This window comes from Pteropus vampyrus, unplaced genomic scaffold, assembly GCF_000151845.1.
Source record: "Pteropus vampyrus isolate Shadow unplaced genomic scaffold, Pvam_2.0 Scaffold59, whole genome shotgun sequence".
NCBI lineage: Eukaryota > Metazoa > Chordata > Mammalia > Chiroptera > Pteropodidae > Pteropus > Pteropus vampyrus.
Genome location: NW_011888840.1, coordinates 2185400 through 2209500, shown reverse-complemented (window position 1 = coordinate 2209500; position 24101 = coordinate 2185400). Strand labels below are relative to the sequence as shown.

The window sequence follows — 24101 nt, the reverse complement described above, 5'->3', positions numbered from 1 at the left end:
ATCTAACCCTTAGGTATTATATTTACCTCCATGTCACAGCCGTGGGAACAGGCTCTGAGGTCACATCACATTCATCATCTCCTAATTCCCAGGCGTCCTTCTCTCCTTGGCGACGCGTAATCGGGTCTAAAGCAGGTGAGGGAAGCTTCGGACACTGACAGCCTCTCCTTACTGGCAGCGTGCTCACACCCAAGGAGGTGACGGCGGCGGCACGGCAGGGACTGGCTTCAGAGCCAGACGGGTGGCTATGTGACCTTGGCCAAGCGGCTTCATGTCTCTGAGCCTTGGTGTCCTGGTCTATAAAAGGGTGTCTGGTACGGTGCCTCACAAAGAACACGTCCTCGAGAAATGTGTGAATGGCGCTGCGCTGAATGAGTAACAGTCTCGACTGAGCAACAAACAGAAAATTCAGAGAGGCCCTTTTTTCTGTCTGCTCCAGATGATCTCAGTTCGGCCTCTTAATTCTCTATTGTTTTTCAATCACCAGAATTGATTTCCCTTATCCCTCTCCCTAGGGTCATGGCTGAGGAACTGCATTAAGTTGCAATTAATGTTGACATGTGTCCCTCTTGCGCTGTCCCTTTCTTTAAAGGGGGCACACAGGTGGTGGCGAATTGAAGAGCCAACAGTCATCACATCACAGGCGAAGGCATTTGCAATTAAATTAGGTGGAGAAATGAGCTTTCTGAGGAAAGGGACACCGAGGGGGGAGCTGGCTCCTCTTCAGAGGCGCCCCGGGAGATGCTGCTGCGCAGCCCAAGGAGAGGGTGTGGCCGCTGGGACCGGTCCAGCAGCACTGGCTTTGCAGGGCTCGAGGTTCGCACGGTCTATAAGCCCTTTGCAGTCGGGCTTCATAAACAGGTCTGCGTGCTTTCGTTCTGCAGCCTTTTTCCTGCTCTTTCTTGTTCCGCTGTTGTCCTCACTAGCAACAAGAGTCCTTACGTCACGGGTGTGGACCAGATACTGTCGCACCTGCTATGTTGGGGATGCTATGTTGGTGCTACCAGGGGATCGAGGTGGGTGCTGTGCCTGCACTTCAGGCACCCACAGGCTAGGAAGCAGGCGATTTTGATATTGAGTGGCGAATGCTCTGGCCAAGAGACGCATAGAGAAGAAAAGTATTCTGCAGTCTGACCATTAGAACCATCTTTTAAAATCTCCCGTTGGATCCCCAGCCCTCTCGCCTGCCAAGCCAGACTCTTCCCAAAGAATAAGCTTTATTAAGACTTTCAATCAGCTCATTCTTAATTTTTTTCTCTCCTGCAATCAGGGATTCATCAGCCCGCAATTCATTAGGATCACTATTATTGTCGGTAAGAGCACAGCTGGGCACTCAGTGTCTCGGCCAGAGCTCTCTGCTGACAGGAGGGGCTGATGGCAAGTGCAGGGGTCCGGGGCGTGGAGGGGGTCCTTCCTGCCCCGTCCTGGGGTGCGCCACGGAGGCAGAGGACTCCGGGGTGAGGCAGAAACGCCTATTGGTCCATATCCAAAGAAGCTATGCCTGGAAGCAAGATCTTAACAGACTGAGAAAAATGCTTCCCTGTGGCTATTTTTTTAAAGGTACAGTTTTTTTTTTTTAAAGGGATGAGTTCTCTGAAAATTCTTTTATCTCCTCTCTTCTCTGGTTTCCTCTTACATAAAATGGGCATAAACAGACCTATTTCATGGGATTCTTGGGAGAATATAACAAGATAATGACCATGAATGCCTGTGACACAATGATACGTGTCACTGGCATTTTTTGAGGACAAGTTCTATGTTTTATGCACTATGCACACAGTATCTCATTTGATCCCTGCAGAAATAGTATGAAGTGATCTTTTTGTTCATTTATTTATTCGTTCTAAAAAAAAAACAAACCCTCATTTATTGAGCACCTACTATATGTCAATTATTACGCAACATGCCGGGGTCCAGCCATGAACGGGCCAGTGCACTGCTGACAAAGGAACTTCCATCAGCTACTGTTTTCCCATTTTATAGACCAAGATGTCAAAGCTCAGAGACATGGAGCCACTTGGCCAAGGTTACAGAGCCACCTGTCTGGCTCTGAAGCCAGTCCCAGATCCTCACATGGGTTTCTCTGTGAGTTAAAGATAAGGGTCAAGATACCAGGATGAATAAAAAGGTGACAGTGCAGAATCGGGAATGCAGCTGGACAGAGAGGAATATACCACCTTCCCTTCCCGTATAACATCACTTTATAAAGGATGTGAAAATGCCAGGTGGGGCAGCTGGACCTTGGCTTCATGGTGTGATCCAGAGTGACCTGATCGGACCCCCTCAGGAAACTGGGTGGTACAGGACAATTGATTCTAGCACTTACCGAAGGAGACAAGTGGCTGTTTCGGACCCTGGACGCAGCATTTGGAGATTATAGGTTACTCACCCACATCTAAGGTGGGGTGGACGGCTGCTGCCTGGTCCTCATAGTCTCTTCTGAAAAGAGAACACCCCTGGAGAAGGGGGCACTGGCCTCTGCTGCAGGCTTGGAGCCTTCTGAGCAACCTTGGGCAGGAGGAGCCATCCAGGACCACCCAGGGCAGGAGGCCGGCTTCACACGCCGCTCGCAGGCTGGCCAGGGCCCAGGGAAACACTGCTCCGTGACGAGCCCTGCTGGGCCAGCGGGAGCAGGGCGGCAACTCCCAGAGGAGGAGACCCAGACGCAGGGTGGGGGGGAACGCGTAGGGGACGCTGGGACAACCTTCCTTGGCCCAGGCCGCCAGCGCCAGGCAGCTCCGGGGGACACGGCCCCTCACCCTCTTCCTCCATCTCCTCTGCCACTTTCCCTCCCTATTTCCTTCCTTCTCTCTTTCCCCTTCATTTGCGTGTTTGTGTATTTTCATTTTCTGACGCTTTTCTTTTCTTTCTTTCCATCCACTCACACTCAGCGATCACCCGCATCCCCCTCTTCCGTGTCACCCACATTTACTCCCACACACGTGACGGCAGAGCACAGAGTCAGGCACGGGAGTCCAGCAATCACCTAGATCTGGTTCAAAGCCCAGCCCCGAGGCTCTGTGACCCCGGGCACGTGGCTTAACTTTTCTGAGTCTCCATTTCCTTGTCTTATGAAATGAAGATGATAATTAGAACTTTCTTCCTAGGGCGCCGGTGGCATCTAAATATATACGGCTCAACATTTTATCTGCTTAGAGCCGAGTAAACGCTCTCTGAATGAGAGCTGTTCTTTCTTCCTAGTTCTGTCATATCCTCGCCAACAATGATGACAGCGACGACTTTTTATTATGTGCTCGCCTCTTTGGAAGCACTAAGTGTAGCTATTACGATAATTAAAATAATTTTGGTAATTCTGTTACATCATTTTGCCTAACTTTTAATACAATTAATAGATTAATTTTTAGAGCACGTTTAGATTTATAGAAAAAAACTGGCAGAAGGTGGAGTTCGCATGCATTCCTCTCCCCTGCTCCCAGTATCCTGTTACTCACATCTTGCACTGGTGTGGTCCATTCGTTACAACCGACGGACCGATACCAATACAACCAAGCTGACCATTTGATCGTTAACCAAGGTCCACAGTTTACATTAGGGTTCACTCTTTGCATTGTACATCGAATGGGTCTGGACAAATGTAGAATGACATGTCCTCACCATCACAGTATAACACAGAATAGTTTCACTGCTTGCTGTAAAGCTCCGCTGTGATCCAGCTATTCATCTCCGTCTGTCACCCCCCCAACCCCTGGCAAACGCTGATCTTTTAACTGTCTCTGTAGTTTGCCTTTGGCAGAACGTGACAGCGTTGGAATCATACAGTATGTAACTGTTTGAGATTGGCTTCCTTCTCTTACCCATAAGCATTACCAAGTCTTTTTTTTGGCTCGACAGTTCATGTCTTTTACAGCTAAGTAGCGCTCCACGGCGTGGATGGACCCCGACTTGTTTGTTCATTCACCTACCGAAGGGCGTCTCGGTTGCTTCCAATTTCAGCACATGTTGCTTAACTTTCAATGGCATTTTTTTCTGCATTTTAATTAAAAAATTTCCCCCTGATTTGGCAGCCTTTCAGAAGCTGATTTAAATATATTTGTACTCAACTCTTCGTCAATGCCTCCGCACCACATCATAGAGCAGCAGACGCCTGCAGCAGGTGCGGACCGCAGCGGAGCCCGCCAGGCCACGCGGCCGATGCTCCAGACCATTCTGCGCATGGCCTGAAAACGGTCAACTATTTCCCCCGGCGCTGGACGTTTATGACATTTTACATCAGGGTTTCTCAACCTCGATACAATTGACATTTTGGGCCAGCTAACTCTGTGGAGGGTGGCTGTCGTGTGCTGGTAGAATGTTTACCAGCATGCTAAAATCCCTCACCCACTTCCTCAAACTGCGATAAGCAAAAATGTTCCCTGGGGGGCGAAACTGTCCCCTCGCCCCTCCCGTTGCTGAGAACCACTGGTTTAAATATTTTGTTGTCGTCAGTGCTGTTACGATGAGAACTTTCAATGCCACCCCAAACCTCCAACACAAAGCCCCAACCCCTAGGAGGGGCCTTTCTCTCCTGAAAAGCAAGGAGGCGGCCCAGTCTCCCCATGTCTTCCTGCCTTTCATTCTCATGGGGTGCCTTTGCGTTAATTATAGCCGAATGCTGCTACCATACAGAGCAGCCTCTGGGTGGCTCCTCTGAAGACGGCAAATTCAACATCTCGGCGATTGGAGGCTTGCAGTGACTTGCTGAACAGCATATGGCTGAGGCGGGCAGGCCTGTCCCTGACTGCAATCCCATGACTTCTCCACAGGCCAGGAAGGTCTCGCCAGGGGAGTCATGACAGGCAACGATCCGCTCTTCTACTCACCCCATTTTATCTCCTTCAAAGTACACCCCGAATCTGACCACTTCCCACCGTTCGTCTACACCTGGGTCCAGGCCACCATCACCTCTTGCCTGCTTTCTCTCCCGCTCTGGCATTGTTCCTCAATGACCTGGTCTCCACACTGCTACAGGACGCTGTTTCAAGAACCTGAATCCGATCACGTCGCTCCCAGCTCCAGGGGCTTCCATTTCTGTTTGAGTTTTGCAGTGTTGTTACTGCTGGGTCAGTGGTCCTCGCCTCCACCCAGAAGAGGTGTCTTTAAGTGGAAATGTGAAGAACTGGAGGCTGGACATGTGAGGGTCGGGGACATGGAAGGGTAGGGACGATCTGGGTATGCCCTAGATCGTCTGGATTTGCTGAGCCCACCTGCACCCTGGTTTCTGCCACCTGCTCTGGACTCCGCCAGTTTTCTCAGTTCCCCTTCCCCTCCCGTGAGGGCCAGGTGTCAGCATGGCCCACATTACGCCCTCGATACGGGAGCTGCTGCCAGCTTCTGCCCTCAGGTCCCACCTGACCCGTCCCCAAGGGCCCTGGCTTCTCCAGTGGCCCAGAGGGGCTAGGTCAGCACCCTGAACACAGAGGGGAGTTAGTGACAGTGGGGAGTCGGACCGCGAGAGACAGGAGGGAGAAGGAGCTGACTCTTTTCACCCCTGCCAGGTCCTTCTGAGACACAGTCCTATCATTTCTGCTACGATGCTTGTTTTGAAAACGCAGGTTTGTTCCAACACAATAGATAGAGAACAAGTTGAAGACGCCATAAATTTTGCATTTGCCAGATTGCATCAGTGAGAAACAGTAGGTGAACACAAGAAAACTTTATCTAGCTGACCCGAGCCACACGGAAATACCCCAAATGCAAACAGGGTCCCACCTCAAACGTGGGCCAGTGACCTCAGTTTACCTTGTGTGTTATGAGCCATACCTTATGTCCAATTTTATCCTCCTTCTACCACTTTAAAATAACCCACCAACCGTAACCCCGTAACAATCAGTGCCTCAAGCAGACAGCTCTTTCTGCGAGGAAAAGTACCACATTCATTGTAGCATCGGTGTATTTCTAAACTGTGTGTAAAACTGTGCTACCACTTTTATTAGGTTATCTTTTCCTTTTTTTTTTTAACGTGACACGACAAAGTTTTTAAGTGTTGTGTCCCTAACCTCATTTTCCTCATAAGCCTTGTGATTTTTATCGTGCAATTCTGCAGAGTACGGTGGATTTGGGGAACACATATTGCATTACAGTGTAGCTGACTATACTCCATGTTGTCTTTCTGAAGATATCCCATAATTCAGAGCAACTGGCTACAGTTTCTCGTGGAGTGAGCGGTCAGTGGAACGATGCATTCGTAGCATTGCTGTCTCTTCCTCACTCCCTTGCCCCTCATTTTTGCTGCTGCCGGGGATGACACATCTGCCTCTGTCCTCACCCTGTCCCCTCATAAAGCTTTAGGATCTTTGCCTCAGCCTCTGTTTTCCAGGGAACCCAGGCTAAGATAGAACACTGAACACGGAGGGAACGGCAAATGCAAAATCGTATTTATACAGCAGTGTTTGTATCTGAGGGTGATAAAGAGAGCCAGCGTGGCCGGAGCAGAGACGGGGAGAGGGAGCACGCAGGAAACGCGGCTGGAGGTGCAGGGAAGGAAGAGGTCTTTCAGGGCTTGGTCAGCCGGGGAAAGGAGCTCGGACATCAGCTCAAGTGCAGCGAGAAGCGAGGAGATGGTTGCAATCCCTGGGAGAGACGTGACTCGATGTGCATTTTCACTGGCTGAGATGTGAAGGATGGATCACATCCCGCGAGACTACGGGTGGAGAGACCGCCGAGGCGCAGGTGCCCAGGTCTGGAGCAGGGCGGCAGACGCTGGCCTCGGGAAATGGCGGGACGTCACGGTTGTCCCTGCGGACCTGGGATTCGGAAAGGGAGAAATTCTAGGGGACCCCAGGTCCAGTTTTGTGGATTTCATTATTTTGCAGTTTGGGGTGAGCTATTATTCTTTAGAGAAAGGAGGACAGAAGAATGTTGAAGAAATTAATGAAGATTCTTGAGGGTGGAGGGAAAGGACCATAATCACAGTGGTTGTGAAAGTGCAAAGCTCATCTGCTGGCTTTGGAATTAAAAAGAGGCGAGCGTGAGTGTGTGAATGTGAGTGTGAGTGTGAGTGTGTGTGAATGTGTGTAAGTGTGTGTGAATGTGTGTGTGAGTGTGTATGAATGTGCGTGTGAATGTGTGTGTGTGAGTGTGAGTGTGTGTGAGAATGTGTGTGTGAGAATTATGCAAGGAAAGGCTATTGTTTCCATTTATTCCTTTCAGGGAACAATAACCACAACATGATAAACTGCACAGTGATGCTCGCCTATGTCTGAAACGTGGCCAAAGGAAGCAAAGATTAATCGCCCGGGGAAGGCTGCTATCTCAGGGGCAGATTGAGACAACAAGCTAGCAATTTTGAGTCTGATTAGAAACTGCTAAAATCAGAATTTCCAGTTAGGGACTACGCTTTAACAGCCCTCTTTTTTGAGGGGGGCATGGGAGCAGGGAGGGAGACTGATTTAAGTTAATTAAACCTAGTGCTTAATTAAGTGTTCTCAGATACACATTATATCTTTTTTGCATAGCTAATGCAACCTGCAGTCAGGGCTCCATCAAATTTGCTGGCTGGAAGTTTTGGGGAGATGGGTGAGGGTTCCATTAGATATACAAATGTGGGCACTTTTCTCCTTGTGAGAATCATGGAGCGGGACAATGGAGGACTTAGGGATGGGACAGAACCTTCTCAGGAGAGTCAGGCAGCCTGGAAAAGCAGAAAGGGTTGAGATCTTGGGGTCAGGTGGCTGGCTTCTAGTCTCCATGGGCCTCTCACCACAGAGTGACCTTGGGCAAGTCACCTTGCCCTAAATGTCTTCATCACATGAGACTCCTTTTGTGATTCCATCCCATGCCCTGATGACAATTTTGTCCACAAACTACATTTCTCAAACTCTACATCATTTCCACTTAAGATTCATCAAAATGCACAAAGTAATGGCAAGAGGTACTACTTATCACGAGCTTCCTGTGTTTGTTCTATGTATAGTAAGTCCTTGCTTACCTTCATCCATAGGTTCTGTGACTTTAAGCAAAATGAAGTATAACAAAACCATTCTCACCGTAGGCTAACTGACATACAGCATCTCATCAATGTTTTGAGACAGTGTTGAACCACATGACATTATTCAAGGAACTGCTATCCTGGTCAGAACACATGACATGGATTAACTATTTAAATATCATAGTTCTAAAAGGTAAACATTATCCTCATTTTATAGGAGAGAAAACAGAGGCCCAGAGAAGTGAAGTCACTTTGCCGACGTCACACAGAGAGTAAATGATGAACAGAAATCTAGACCCAAGATTGAATGCAAAGAAACAGAGTTTTAGCTAGTGTCAAGACTTGACCTCTTTTGCTGGGGGCTGGCAGCCAAAATTTAGCTACTGTGGCCTTAATTTTCTTATCTGTAAAACATGAACATTCATCCCTCTCTAACCGCCCCCTAAGAGTTAAAAGACTCTGACTTTGAGGTGCTTAGAAAACTTTACATATACACGATGCTGTGTGAGGATGAGGTTGGAGAGACCTGAGTGCTCAAGCCTGGATTCTCTTAGAAACGCTCGTGTGCCCAGCAAATGAACCAGCAGCAATATCTCATCAGATTCAGAGGAATTTGGTCACATAGGTCATTCGATGTTAAGTGTTAGAGTGATGATGCCGCTGCCTTCTGAGTCATCGGGTCAGTGAATTCGAGCTTTGGATGGAGTAGGGTTTTTTTCCTGTTGTTTCTTGGGGCATGAACTCGGGGTTTCTCTAAGGTGTTACTCCTATTGTCTGAAGGGACCAGGAGCTTGGACGGCATCTGTTTAGGATGCTGTTTAGGATGGGGGCAGGGTTTTACTTTTGCTTCTATTGTGGCATTTATCTTCTCAACCTCATGGTTCCAAAGGGACAATGACAGCTAGTATGCGTGGCATCCTTGCTGAAGTTTTACATGGGAAGCAGAAGTGCGAAGGCTCTGGAGGCAGATGGCCTGCATCCAAGTCCCAGCTCCGCCACAGTGGAACCCTGGCAGGTCACTCAGTGTCACTGGGCCTCAGCTCCTCTCCATAAAAATGGGACAATAACAGTACTTCTCCCAGGGTGGTTTTTGAGGATGAAACGAGAGTCCTAGGAACATTCTCAACTGTAGGGTAGCACTAGGGAATCTTAGACGTTCATTTTAAACTCATTTTTTTCTCATAATACCCCTATCAAGGAGATAAGATTCTTTCCAGAGGCTGGGAGAGGTTAAGTGACATGTTCAAGACTACGTGTCTGCAAGAGGCATACTTGGCTTTGAGAAAGTCACTTAAGCTCTCTGGGCCTCAGTTTCCTCATCTATGAAATGGGAATAATGATATGTTATGGGAAATATCAAGTTCAAAATAAATTCAAGGTATTGGGCTACTATGAAAAAAATGATGTGGAATTTAAAAAAATCCTTAGACAGGCCTTTCTCTTATTTGGCCTACATTTCCAGGCAGACTGCCTTCGGGGCAAACTTTGAGTACCAAGGTCTGCAGAAGGCAGGCGGCTAACCTTGTGCTGGCCCTGCTTTGTGGGGAAGCAGCTTAGGACACACAATGCATCCAAACCTGGCGTTATCGGCAGACGCCAGGTCCCCATTCCTCTAGCGATGGATTCTACTTGTCACTGCAGACACCTTGGGTCAGGGATCAGGTGTGATGCTGACCCAGAGGCTGACTTACATGCCATATGTTGAGGACTCACTTTGAGGTCAAGTCCACCTCATAGCTCTATGGACCATAGGAAATTATGTGACTATTCCGAGTTTGTCTTTGAAGACTTCTCTCAGATGGCTGGATGTTTTCATCTGGTGGATACTGTTACTGATTGCAGTAACAGTCCCGATTCTGTACCCCTTCTTGTATCCATGCTCTTTGACATGTGACCTTGTAGAGCCCTCCCACTGTGACTCTGGCCACGTGACTTGCCTTGGCCGGCTGGATATTTGTTAGCAGAGGGGACGCAAACCAAGGCTTGGAAAAGCACTGGCTTGCCCCGTCACTCCTCTGCCATCGTGAAGACGTGCCTGGGCAGGTGTGCTGGAGGCTGAATGATGTGTGGAGCTGTCAACGCACCCTGCCATCCCAGCCGAGGTCATCTTAAGTCAGACAGCATCCAGCCAACCAGAAAGACATGGGTGAGCCCAGCCAAGATCACAGAGCCACTTAACTGACCCTTGGCAGACCTCAGGTTCATGAGCGAACCCGACCCGAACAGGCTGAACTCTATAGGTTGTGAGCTAAATAAATGCTTTTTGTCATTCACCAGAGAGGTTGGTCGTGGTTTGTTACAAAGTACTACTGTGGCAAAAAATAGCTAATAAACACAATAAAAATAGCTAATAAGAAATGTGCTATGCTATGGCTTTGTTTATAATACAATATGCTACATAATCTAAACCTTTCTCTGTCTCTTTCTTTGCTTTTGTAGGTACTGGCACAAAATGTTTTCATTTTCCATGCACATACATACACGACAGAGATATCCTCATGTTATTCCAAATAAACCCTAAAAGGAACAATTGGAAAACTCTAAAAGCTTTGCTCTACCCATTATGCCTCACTTTTCCTCTTCCAATCCGTATATCTTAAATAAAAATCCAAGGTCTATTTTAAATAAGCAGGTCATATTTAATTAAGCTAAGTCCCCCTGTTCAATGTCAAGAACCTGCCTTTTCAATAGTCAACCGGATTGTGGTTCTCCTCCAAGTGGAGCTTCTGCAGGCTCCTCAGAGTCCTCCTTAGAACTGCTCCTCCACCTTCGAACCCTGTCCTCTATCCCAGAAGACCCACGAGCCTTCACTGTACCTACGGCCACTTCCCCTAACGGCCCTGCCCGGAGCCCGCCCGCGGGGCGCCTGTGTTCCCACAGCACCATTAGCGTGTCCCTGCACTTTGTGTTTATTAGGTGCCAAGTGCAGGGCGACTAGACTCAAATCCCCTTACCAGCCCGATGACTTTGGGCAAGTTCCCCAAACCCTCTGAGCCACGGTCTCCTCATCTGTGAGGTGAGGATAACAATAACGAGCGTATTACAAGGTTGCCTTGTGAAAATGAAATGAACTAGTATAACTCCAACACTTGCCATAGTAAGCCCTCGATAGATGTCAGCTGTTATTCTAAGTGTATGCACGGTACCATGGGAACCTGGAATCTCAGCGAGCGGTTATTTAACACTTACCATGTGTCGACTCTTTTGAGTATTTTAATAACTTTAGTGCTTTTTATATGTTTATGTCATTTTTTAAACCTCATGACAACAGTTAGGTGGTCACGTAGGTAGTGTTCTCGTCTCCAGTTTACGGATGAGAGGACTGAGGGCACAGGGAGGTGAGGTGACCGACCCGGGGGCACACAGCTAATAGATCGCCACGACGGCACTCTCGGCACTTTACCCGAGTTACCGCCCACCTTTCCCACCGGGGACTCTGGAATGTGTAATTAATTTGTGCCTTCCCAGTGCTTAGCACACAGTCAGACGATCGGAGTGGCAGAGGCTGCCACAAAGTGTTCTGTGTCCCTCTGGTCTTTCTCTCTTGACACTGACTCCCCTGAGGATAGAGGACTGGGTCCCCGGCTCCCTGCACCTGCTTGTTACTGATTCAACTGGATGGGACCAGATGGCGTGCAGAAGAGGCACCGAGCTCCTTCTCACACTGGTGCACACGTGCTCTGGGCTCTCTACATGCCGTCTCACGATCCGGCTTGATTCAAAGCACAGGAAGCTTGATTCAAAACAAGGCTTTCGGCAGCCTCAGGCGAGCAGCGGGGAAATTAGTAGATCCGTGTACAAAGGAGCGTTTAATAATGCTATCACACTACCCCGTCTTCATGGAGCCGTTGTGACATTCTGCATTAGAGAAGTGACAACCCTCAATTGCTGCGCATAACAGAGGCCTAGCATCAGGTCGGCTCCCAGCCCCTGGAACACTTGCATTTCCTGGCCATGGTGGCACCCGAGGATCAGGGGGACTGATGGCTTCGTGCAAAAATGTCCTCGCAGACCTCTCCAAGCCCTCTGCAGTGTGGCTGCTCTTCTGCTCGCCCATCAGGAGCATAATTTTCATTAAATATTAAGGAGCTGTTTGTTAAAGCAACATCGTCATGGTAACTAGGTGGGGGGAGGGATGCTGAAATAGTTTGGTGCTGCCCAAATTGAAGCATATTAATCAAGAGCTTGGTGCTATTTAATAAGCTTCCCCATGTGCTTCCCTATAGCAATGGATTTGGAGGACCCAGGGGCTTGGGATTTGTCTCATTTGTCACTTTCAAGGATGTGGGCTCTTATGAGTTTCTGGTGTTGTGATAGATGATGGATGGATGGATGGATGGATGGATGGATGGATGGATGGATGCTGGAACCAAAATTCTAGATGTTCATACCAGCGCTGTTTCTGACAGCTCTTCCATTTTTCATATTCCCTTCTACGGTGGAAGAAATTTTGCCAGAGAATTGGGGAAAAGAGGTTAGGAAAGTAAGTGAGGGAAGGTATGGCCAAAGATTTCTTTGCCTGAAAGGAGAAGTAAATGCCACGATAGGGAAGCAAAGTAGAAGGCTAGAGCCAGACCGCCTGGGTTCAAATTCCAGCTCCATCTCCTCTCACCGTGTAATCACGGAGCTCCCCCAGCAGCTTCTGCTTCCCTCCACGTCAAAGGGCTGATCACTGTGCATCCATCAGAGGGCTGTCGAGGGATGAAGGAGATGAAGCTGCTACCACAGAGCTGCCCAGAGTAGATGCTCAATGAATTCTGCCCAGCACCTCTGCTACTTCCGGCGCTGCTACTCCTGCTACCAGCACGGCCGCTGCCGCAGCTGCTATGAAAGCCACCACCGCAAGGAGGCCCACGGGGATTTCACGTGGTCTAAAGGTCCAACGCGGCCCTGAGCAGCCAGTGCAGGATCCAAACCCAGGTCTGGAGATTCTATTTCCAGACCTAGGTTCTCTTTCTGAGGATGGCAAAATTTTTCTGTAAAGGGCCAGGTAGTAAAAATTTTAGGCATGATGGGTCACGTGCAGTCTCTGTTGCATATTGTTCTTCGTTCTTCTCTTTTTTTAAGTAAACAGCCCTTTAAAACCATTCTTAGCTCACAGGCTGCTCAGAGACAGGCTTAGGTGGCTGGTCCCTGCTATCCGCCTTGTGAGTGAAAAAGGACAGCAATGTAATAGATGCATATATGTTTCACTAAGAATGGGTTGAAGCTACATATAAAAAAGAGAAAACCTTGGGTTCAGGAATTTGTTTTAAAGCAATCCTGAGAGAAAAGAACAAAGCAGCAGGATCACAAGCCCTAATTTCAAGCTACACTACAATGCTACCATAATCAAAACAGTATGGCACTGGAGAAAAACAGCCTCACAGACCAATGGAACAGAATTGAGAGCCCAGAAATAAACCCACACATATATAGACAACTAATTTATGACAAAGAAGCCAAGAATGAAAATTGGACCATTTCAAAAGAATGAAATTGGACCATTATCTTACACCATACACAAAAATTAACTCAAAATGGAGTAAAGGCTTGAATGTAAGACCTGGAACAATAAAATACGTAGATGAAGACATAGTCGCTAAGCTTCTGGATCAATATCTCAGTGTTGTATTTTATGAATTTGACTCCAAAGGCAAGGGAGACAAAAGCAAAAATAAACAAATGGAACTATATCAAACTAAAAATCTTCTGCACAGCAAATGAAACCATCGACGAAACAAAAAGGCAACTAACCGAATGAGAAGATATTTGCAAATGATATTTCTGATAAGGGGCTAATATCCAAAATATGTAAAGAACTCATACAACTCAACAACAAATAAAACAACCTAATTAAAACATGGGCAGAGGATCTGAATAGCCAATTTTCCAAGGAAGATATACAGATGGCCAACAGGCACATGAAAAGATGTCCAACGTCATTAATCAAAACCACAATGAGATGTCACCTTGTACCTGTTAGAATGGCTATTATCAAAAAGACAAGAAATAACAAGCGTTGGAGAGGATGTGGAGAAAAGAGAACCCTTGAACACTGGTAGTGGGAATGTGTAAATTGGTACAGCCACTGTGGAAAACAGTATAAAGCTTACTCGAGAAATTAAGAATAGAACTACCATACGATCCAGCAATTCCTCTTCTGAGCATTTATACAAAGAAAATGAAAATACTAATTCAAAAAGATATATGCACCCCTATGTTCATCACAGCATTATTTAAAAGAGCCAAGTAATGGAAACAACCTAAGTGTCCACTGATGGACGCATGAGGAAGATGTGACATATGTATATACACAGCCATTTGCAACAATGGATGGATCTTGAGGGTATTATGCCAAGAGAAATAACTTAGCTGGCAAAGAACAAAAACTCAGTGATTTCACTCGTATGTGGAACATAAATAAACAAAACGAAAACAAAGTCACAGGGGTAAAGGGGGTCAAATATATGGTGACAGATGGAAACTAGACTTTTGGTAGTGAGCACGCTATAGTGTATACAGATATCAAATTATAATGTACACCTGAAACTTGTATGTTATTAACCACTATTACTTCAATAAAGAAAATCAAAATAAAACCAGCTCTGGTGATTCACTGTAGACTCGTAAAGCTCATTTTATTGTCAAGGTAGGGAGGCACAGTGAAGTGGGGTGACCTGGCCCAGGTCATACCTCTAGGAAGGGGCAGAGTAAGGACATAAACCCGGTGGTCTGGCACCTGAGAACTTCACCGCCGCTCATCCACCTCCACGACTGTTGAGAAGAATCCCTGTTTTCTACTATTCTGAGACTCCTGACATGTTCCATCTGCTGACCTCCCGGCTGAGTCAGGCTTTGGGGGTCTGGCAGATCACAGTCCAGCCCCAACTCTACTGTTACCTCGCCTGTGACCTTGGAAATGGTCAATTTATCTGTGCTTCAATTTCCTCAATGGTAAAATAGGGCTATCTGCTGTACTCGTCTCCGGGTGGATAGGAGGATGAAGTGAGTTAGAGGCATGTAAAGGACTCAGCAAATGGCCTTGGACACGGTAAGTGCTGGATAAATGTCCGAACTGATGATATTGTAACAATCACTGTGACAGGCAGAATAATAGCTCCCAAAGATGCCCATGCCTTAATTTCCAGAACCTATGAACATGTGACTTTGAACGATAAAGAGGAATTACGGCCGCAGATGGAAGAAGAGCTGCTAATCAGCTGGTCTTAAAATAAAGAAGTTATCCTGGATTATCTGGGTGGGCGCAGTATAATCATGAGCCCATTAAAGATGGAAGAGAGAGGCAGAAGTCACTGACTAAGCCTGGAAAAAGCTTAACTGGCCTTTGCTGGCTTTGAAGAAGGAAGGGGCTGTGAGCTAAGGAATTCAGGAGGCCTCTAGAAGCTGGAAATTCAAGGAAATATTTCCCTTAGAGTCTCCAGAAAGAAAAGCATCTTGATTTTAGCTCAATGAGACCCATCTCAGACTTCTGACTGCTAGAACCATCAGATAATACATTTGTGTGGTTTAAGCCACTAAAGAATTTGTTACAGCAGCCACGGGAAATAAATAGGAAACTCAGTATACTTGACTCTTGGATACTTGACTCAGTATACTTGAACCGTATGGGTCTACTTATAAGTGAATCTTTTTCAATAAATACTGCATTTTCTTTTCCTTATAATTTTCTTAATAACACTTCTTTACTCTAGCTTATTTTCTTGTAAGAATACAGTATACAATACATATAACATACAAAATATGTGTTAACCGACTGTTATCAGTAAGTCTTCTGGTCAACAGTAGGCTATTATGAGTTAAGTTTTTGGGGAGTCAAAAGTTATACGTAGATGTTTGTGCTGAGGGCTGGCACCCCTAGCCCCTTTGTTCTATAAGGGTCAACTGTATACTGTTTGCGACAGGAGCGGCCTCATCAGGGGTAGGAGTGACACCTGAGGCAAAGACAGCATCCTGCACAGCCTGGAGGATGAAGGGTCCTTCTCTGCATTCGCTGATGCTGTGAAACGACAGCCCTTGCCTTAGGGAGGGACATGGGATCTGAACCTCTCGATTCCAGGGCATTTGCTAGGATGACTATGAAGCAAAGCCCGCTTTCGGTGGGGGCTGATGAGAGAACGTGCTGGGTCGGCGGGGGGCGGGGGTGGCAGGGGGACGTGCCTGAGTGGAGCCCAGAAAGCCGAGTGGAGAGCTGGAGAGAAACGATGGCTGCCGACACTGTTGGATCCGGCCGGGCTCAAAGCCAGGCGAGCTCAGACTCTTCAGTTAACACAAACCGCTTTTCTGTTTTGCACTTACATTCGTTTGAGTTAGATCTCTATCTTATAACAAGAAGTCTGACAAAAATAATCAAAGACACACTCAAGTATTGTTACCTACTAGTTTCAGGAGCTATGTTTTCCTTGGCCAATACACTGTGGGCTCTGAGACGACGTGGAAGGGGTTAGGACAGGGCACTTAGGGCAAAGTTTCGGAGTGACAGCAGGGGAAGGGCGCGGTGACATCCTCACTTCTCTCTTCATTTCTCCTGTTTAGCTCAGATACGTTGTTACTCCTGCTTCTGGAGGAAGGAGCAAAGGACCCCTCAGATGCCACCGAACTGAGTGTGGTTTGCACTCCCATCTGGATGTGTAGAGGAACCAAATGCTTACGGCGGGCGCGGTCTTCATGTCCAGTGCATCGGGACTGAGTGAATGTCACACCAGTGGCCCCTGGGATGGCTGTACCTTGGTTTCCTGATTGAGCTGTTCCTTCCGGTCCTGCCTCTTAAATGTGGACGGTTCCCCAGGGTTCTGTCCTCTGGCTCTGAGCTGTTCCTGAGAACGCTCTCACCCCAAGGCCTTGCCTTTCTCCTCCATCAGCTGTCTGTCCATCTTCATTTTTTCTCAATAGGCCTGAGGGAGGTGACACATGCCCCTTAGGAGGTGATGCCTGCTCACATGGATTTTTCATAGGACAGCGAGGGTGGGTGGGGCTACTACCAGGGTTGGGGTGGGGATGACACAATTTGGAAGGAACCCAGGCGATGCTCATCTCTTCTCCCTCAGGAAGACGCCCACAGACTGACAGCCATGGACCTGTATACAGATGACTCCTGAATTGATCCATCCCATCCTGGGCTTGCTTCTGTGTTCCAGGCCCATGTTGGATACGGATGCTAATCCTCAAATTAATATCAGTACTAATACTAATGTAATGCAAGTTCACACTTATCGAAGACTCCAAGTCAGTCATGGCTCTTAATACTTTTTATGTACTGATCCGCACGGCCCTCTTAAAGGCTAGTAACTGCATAACCTCCATTAAACAGATGAAGAAACCGAGCTCAGGAAAGTAAAATGACCTCCAAGGTCACACAGCTAGCAAGTGGCCGAAGCAGGATTTGAATTCAAGCCATGTGGACTCCTGAAACCAGCTGCTTAACCTGGGCTCCACACTGCATGCCAGGCCCTGGGTGTCCCGCAGGTGTGCTAGATGCTACATGTCCAGCGCCTTCACCGCCATCCATTGTGTGCTTTCTCTCTGTTCACGGCCACGGTCAAAGGACCACTCCCTCAGATTCCCAAGCCAGGAGCCTGGAGTTCACTCCTGACCCCTCCTTCCTCACTTTACATGTTCAAGTCTAGTCAATGCTTTCTCTGAATTGGTGCTCTAGAGCAGGGGTCCTCAACCGCTGGTCTGTGGCCTGTTGGGAACTGAGATGCACAGCAGAAGGTGAGGGGCGGGCTAGTGAGCGAAGCTCCATCTGTATTTGCAGCCGCTCCCCAGCACCAGCATCACCTCCTCAGCTCCACCTCAGATCATCAGGCATCAGATTCTCATAGGACCATCGGTCCCTGGTGCCACAAAGGTTGGGGACTGCTGCTCCAGGTGGACAGAATAAAGGGCATGCACTATCTGTTGCCTCCCTTCGAACCCCAACTCTCAGCCAACCCAGGACTCCTGAGGAGCTCCCCTGGGCTCCCCAGGCCCACTCCCCTGCCCTTGGTCTCTGTGACCAGGGCTGTCCTTCTTCCAGTTGGGTGGGTACCTCTCCCCTCTTCCCAGAGATGTAATTGGTCCTGATATTCTTTAAATGGTAACTTAATCTTTCTTTTAAAGATTCTCAGAGACTAGGGCTGAAAGAGGCCTTTCTTCAAACTTCTTATCCATTTTTAACAAGTAAAGCCCATCCTTGGGGCACGCTCACACATAAATTCACTTGGTATCAATTTGCCATTCGACCACCTTTGCTGTCCTGACTGTCCCTCCAGCAGGAGTGCAATTCGGGTGTTGACACTTGCTGAGTCGAAGGGAAGATGTGGACGTGGTCTCGTCACCATGTGGTCCAGTCCCCTCTAGAGAACCTGGCAAGCCAAGCATTTGTTCGCATGCAGGTCAGGACCCCCGGAGCATCGGCGACCCCACCCAGAACACCGGGAAGAGAGGAGAACCACGTCGAAGCCTTCAGGGAACCTTTCCCAATGAAGAATCATCGGGAATAAAAAGGAAGAGACTCTGAAAAACTAAAGGAGTCATCTGAAAAGAATGACACTATTTTAAAAATCTATGTGTAACATCATTTTTGCGAACATACTGCTAGAAGCAAGCCCTGCCGTCAGGGTGAGTGCAGACGGGGAGTGATACGTGGGCAGACGAAACAGCATTTTTGACCATCGTTTGTGAGCAACGTCACCTGCTAAGTCTCTTCCACGTTTTGCCTCAAGTACTCCCCCAACTAGCCCTGTGGGGTACACTATTTCCCCATTTTGCAGATCTGGAAACCCAGGGGAACCTAGTTCTGGACCATTTTGTCTTATCTTCTGCATGTCGTTCTAGAAAAACGGCTTATTCCCAGCGAGTGCAGCCAAGTCTAATTCAATTCTCTGGCAATTTGCAATAGTAGAAGCAAAACTGCCTATTGAATGATTTTCTACTTCAAAAACATCCCGCTTTTGTCGGAGTTTCAGCGGTATCCATGCTAAGCACACAGAGTTACGTGTCCGAGGACAGGTCAGGAGTGCCCAGTCATATGGTTGGACCTACTGGGCTCAGATCGCCGTGGTTCCTGCACTGGCACCAGCTAGATGGTTGGGCTGAGCCGGCTCTGCACACTGAAGGTAATAAAGCTGGCCAGCATGCCACAGGCACCCTCAGAGTAAGACTTCTCACTCACTCGATGGGTCCTAAAATGGTCCAGATTAATGCGGTGTAGCAGCGCTTGGCCTCTAAGATGTAAACAAAGCTGCCGATGTAAAACCACCAAGGGCGAGGGCAAGAAGAGTCGTAGAAATCGCTTTGTCTCAGAATGCCCAGAGTGGCATATGTGCCACAGTCCTCCTTCCGGCCCCCTCAACAGACATCACTAATCCATCACAGCACATGATTTCTTGGCTATTCCTCAGAATCCTTCTTGACACAATGCCCCTGGCAGCCATGACCAATGGATCAGAGTTGACAGAAGATGAAATCTCTTTGCCACCCCTGACCTAGACCAGTCACCCCCTCTGAATAGAGGTGGAATGAGCTAAATGATTGAGAGAGTCAGGAATTGGGACCCCTTTCCTCTGAATGCTTTGCCTTTGAAGCTGCCCCAGGGAATAGCCCCTCATCCTTGTCCCTTTCCCATTAAAGGCAGATGTAAAGTTGGGGTCACTTGGCAAATGTTAGGGGGTACACGGGGAAAAGGAAACTGGCGTGAGTGGTATTTTTTAAGGCCCCATAGGCCCAGGGGCTGTGCTTGTGCCATCAGTGATTTTGGCTTACTGTGCGATCCTGCCATCCAGCTAGAATCACGGCGTGATGGGCAGAGGAAGAGAAGGCAGGACCCTGCACGAGCTCATTCTCTAGTCCCAGGTCCACTAATGTAAGAGATGTGACCTTGATAAATGTTTCAGGCAAATGCAATTTTAATTTGAAGTATGCTACAAGTCCTAGTGTGCTAGGTGGTGCATTGGACAGTGAAGCATGGTTCTGAGAATCTGTCTTGCAGCTGAGGAGACGGCCAGATCTCGCTGGGGAAGGAGGGAGGCCTGACATTGACCGTGAGGCCACACGACCCAAGCTTGAGTCTTAAACGATCTTCCATCTGTATCAGTGGAACCTTTATTTTGTACTAGTGCTTTTCACGTTTTCAAGACCATTTCTGCAAGGGAAAGAGGCTAGCGCTGGGAGAAACGGAGGTCCTGAGAAGTCAGACCGCTCTCCGTGGGGTCCCTCAGCTCGTCATGAAGGGCTGAGCTGCCCTCGCCTTCTGCCCAGGGCCAGGACCACGATGGACTGGCAGAGGGGGAGCAGGAAAATGGAGCTGCCTTCGACCTCCTTCTCACAAATTTCTGTTTTGGAGAGTGGGTTACGACTGGATCCCCTTTCTACCCCCATCCCTCCGCCTCGCCCGGCAGCTAAGGCAGGGCTTCTGACTCCCAGTCCAGTGCTCTGTGCCCTGACCCATGCTGCTGTGTCCTGTCCCACCATGAACCTTAGCCTGCGGCCACATCCCACATCTAGAACAAGAATAAGGGCCAATATTTATTGAGCACGTCCCACGAACCGGCATAGGGCCAAGTGGCTTGACATGAATTAATTCTCCAAATCTTCACAGTCAACCAATGCGGTAGGTATTATCATCATCCCCATTTTACAGAGAGGATACGAAAGCACAGAGAGGCCGGCACTGGCCTCGCAGCTAGTGGAAGAGGCAGGATTTGAACCGACTCCAGGGCCCTGCCCTTAACACAGACGTGGCCTCCCTGAGCTGCCTCCTACTCGCTTTCCCTTTCGGCCATCTGACAGCCACTTACCGAGCACCTACTATGTGCCAGGTCCTGTGAATCAAGGACACAGCCCATCTTGAAAGCCCAACTCCTGCCTGAAGACTTGCCAAGGAAGCGCCCAGTCGCGGCTCAAGGCCCGGTTCGGCCCGGTTCAGCCCGGTTCAGCCCTCCCCCACGCCCTCGCCCCAGCACTCGTACAGCCTATGCACCACGACTGTCAAACTCGATTCTCATCCAGGCTGTCAGTTTCTCACAGAAAAACACCATCTCTGGCCTCCCACAGAGCCCCCACCCTCAGGAGCCCTCGGGAAATATTTACCGTTGTCGCTGACCCCGGGCTCAGAGGAGGAAGACCTGATTACAAAGCACGAAGGAAGCCTGGGGGCTCATCATTCCCCCTCCCCCATTTGCAATGGGTGTCCCTCCTGTGCAATTTCCCTAGCTGGGTCTGTGGTGCAATTCTCCTCACACTGAGTGGCCAGGATCTTGGCGACCTGAATTCGTGGCACTGGCCCTGCCAAAGAGCCCCAAGTCCCTTGGGGTGGCCACGCTCACTGTTCTCCCACAGCCTGGGGAGCCCCGCCACGGCGGTCCCCAAAGCCTTTTTGCTGGTCTGTGTGGTCTGGATCCTGGGACAAATCTCTCAATGGCGTGACAAGCTGGTAAATCTTTTGGGGGTCTTGGTACGAGAGAGCTACTACCTAGAGCCTGTGATCTAAACCCTCATCATGCCTGGAGAGTTGCCCACCCCATCACATACCTCAGGTGTTTGGGGTCACACTTGTGGTATGTGCAACTGTCTGGCATTAGCTTAGGGACAGCTGGCCAATGCACAGCACGTCTTAGGAGACACCTGAGCGTCACCTCATCTAGCAGCTTCCAAACGGTTTTCTAGCAGCCGGGAGAGGGTGCGTGTGGCTCAGAAGCTTCCCTCGTTCACTCTCCCTAAACCCTCTCCCTCACCCTACCGCCCCTCAGGGTGTTCTGGTCATCATGGAACAGCGTCTGTGAAAACACGGCCCCACTCAAAGCTGCTGTCGCCTTCTGCATCTCCCATCGACGCTTCTGCATCCTGCGCCAGAATTCCGCGAGTGACGGCTAACCCACTGCTCCACCTGGACGCCCGTTTCACCTGTGCACACCTCTTTCGTTAGGAATCTAAGTCAACAGCCGTCCACCTTCCTCCCGTCAGCGACAGCCCTTTACACGTGCCAAGGTGCCTTTCTCACCTCTCTGTCCTGTCTCCTCAGGGCTGGAGTTTACACACTGCTGTGAGCCAGGTAGTTCCCTCTCTGTCCTAAGAATGTCTCCCTAACCCTGGTGAGGCGGTTCCCTGGGAGTAATTCCAAGCACAGGCCCCCTGGACAGAACAGGGGAGACAGCCCTGCCACCTGCAGACTCGGCTGGCCTCTGGTGAGCGACTGGCAGGGACCCAGTAATTCCAAGGGACTCACGCTTGGATTCTCTGCACTGTGCCATTTCCAGGCGCCTGGAGGGAACCGGTTTCAGGGCTGCCCTGCTCCTCCCATCCACCCACTCTCCCTCTGAGCCATCCACCCCAGGCCCCGACATCCATCGCCTCCGATCACGTGGTCACTCACCAGTCCCGTACGGCTCACATCCTGGGAATTCTTTACACAGTCACTCCGAGAGCAGTCAGTGCTTCGAGACCTACGAGGAAGAGAAACTCGATATTAAAAGCAGAGCAGAGCACCTGGGCGTCCAAGTCTGTGTTCTGGCAGGACTGAGGCCCGGGGGGCCCGGGGTGGAGATGGGGAGAAGACAGAGAAAAGAAATGGTAAGGACTGAGCTGCTCATTAAACCAACCTCAAAATCTCTGGGCTTTGTGGTGATTCTGAGAGAAAAAGAAAAAAAAGACCCTCGCCTTGGGTGAGTCAGCAGCTCGTTGAGAACTGCAAGACTGCCAGCAAGGTCTGACGGGGTTTGGTGGTGGGGGGTTCTCTCCTGAACCTCACTTGGGGTCTCCCCCAGTCTTTGGTGTCTCTTCCTAGCAGTGGCGGGCCCTCTGTGGTTCCATTTTGATGAGGATGCGGGGGAGAGCCCTGTGCGCAGGCCTCGAGTCAAAAAAAAAAAAAAAAAAAAGTACTGCAGGCCTTGACACAAAAGCCCCAAATGCGTATTTATATCCTGGGAGACTCTTGCCAAGCGAACCCTGGGTGCTTTGAAAATTCCCCAGGAGCGCTGTAGCCGGAGGGACGGGCGTGTGCCCGGCGCGGAGATGCGTTCCCAGCGTGGCAAGTCGAGGCCTGAGCTCTAGAGGATTCTGCAGGGCAGGGGCGCACCTGCAGCGCCCTGTGCACCGAGCAGCACGCTGATGCGCTGCGGGAGCCCCGTCCTCGCTCCCCACGCCCAGCCCGCCTTCAGACCACAGCTTGTTTTTTCTTGTTTCCCTGAAAGTTTGGAGGTGAGCAGAGGTTTGTTTCTCTGCTCATCTGTCCTTGCTCTCAAAGGAGAACCCTTTGCATGGGGCAAAAAAAATCACCTTCATGGCAACAGTTTCTGTTGACTGGCTGCTTTCCATGGCCAGGCACTCTGGACCTGATCTATGTGCTCGCTGCGCAGGGGCGAATTCACGTCCCCTGGGAGCTTGTGGGAAAGGCAGGTTCTCAGGCCCCACCCAGCCCTGTGGAATCAGAACCTGCTTTTTAATAGGCTCCTCAGGTGACACCTGGGCATATTAGAGTCTGCAAGGTGCTCATTTATAAACCTTTTAATCACGGAAGGGAGAAAAGAAGGGAGGAAGGGAGGGAGGAAGGAAAGGAGGGACGGAGGAAGGGAGGGAGGTTATTCATCAGGAAGTCCATTCTCCAGGGGAGGAACTTGGTTAAAAGAAGCCAGAACTTGGCTATTGTGGGATTAGAGCCAGGAAGAGGTAGAGCTGATCCAAACCCATGTTCTTGTGAGTCCCAAGCTGGTGTCCCTTCGAGGGCACTATTTTGGGAAAGTAAAATGAGAGAGCAAAGGGGCAGCAGGCCCGGCCTGGGGGAGGGGCCGAGGGCGGTTGGCCAGAGGTGGGCGGATGAGGACCTGGAGAGGGCGGGTGGGGGGCTGTCCAGGAGACCCCTCAGAGAGGGAGGCAGGGTCCCCTCCTCCACACTTTTGTCAAGGGCCAGCACAATTTCCCAGTCAGAGGTTCTGGGCTTCCTTCCTGTGGGGAAATCCAAGCTTTTGCATTTAAGTCCAGAGGCGTGAGCTCAGGTGCTCCTGATGCGGAAAAATCACATCCCAGGTGTCATGCTCTTCTCAGGGTCACCCAACGCCACGTGGTCTTGCTCTACATTCTAACAGAATGGGTTTACTGAACAGACTCACGGACCAAGAGGAAAACGGTCCATGGCCCACGTGGGGAGTGTGCCTGGTACCATTCTCGATGTAAACTGGCCAGGTGTCATTCCTGTCTG

The 24101-nt window shown here is 49.3% G+C and overlaps 1 protein-coding gene across 1 annotated transcript in view; it reads right to left on the bottom strand.

The window, feature by feature from the left end:
* ZHX2 (zinc fingers and homeoboxes 2) overlaps positions 1–22690 on the bottom strand; it is a 64733-nt gene extending 42043 nt beyond the window's left edge. The window contains exons 1-2 of the mRNA XM_023530987.1: positions 22507–22690; positions 22281–22350 (exon numbers count right to left, since the gene is read on the bottom strand). The gene's annotated coding sequence lies outside the window, so the exon portion shown is untranslated. The remainder of the gene's footprint in view (positions 1–22280; positions 22351–22506) is intronic.
* Between the last annotated feature and the right edge of the window lie 1411 nt (positions 22691–24101).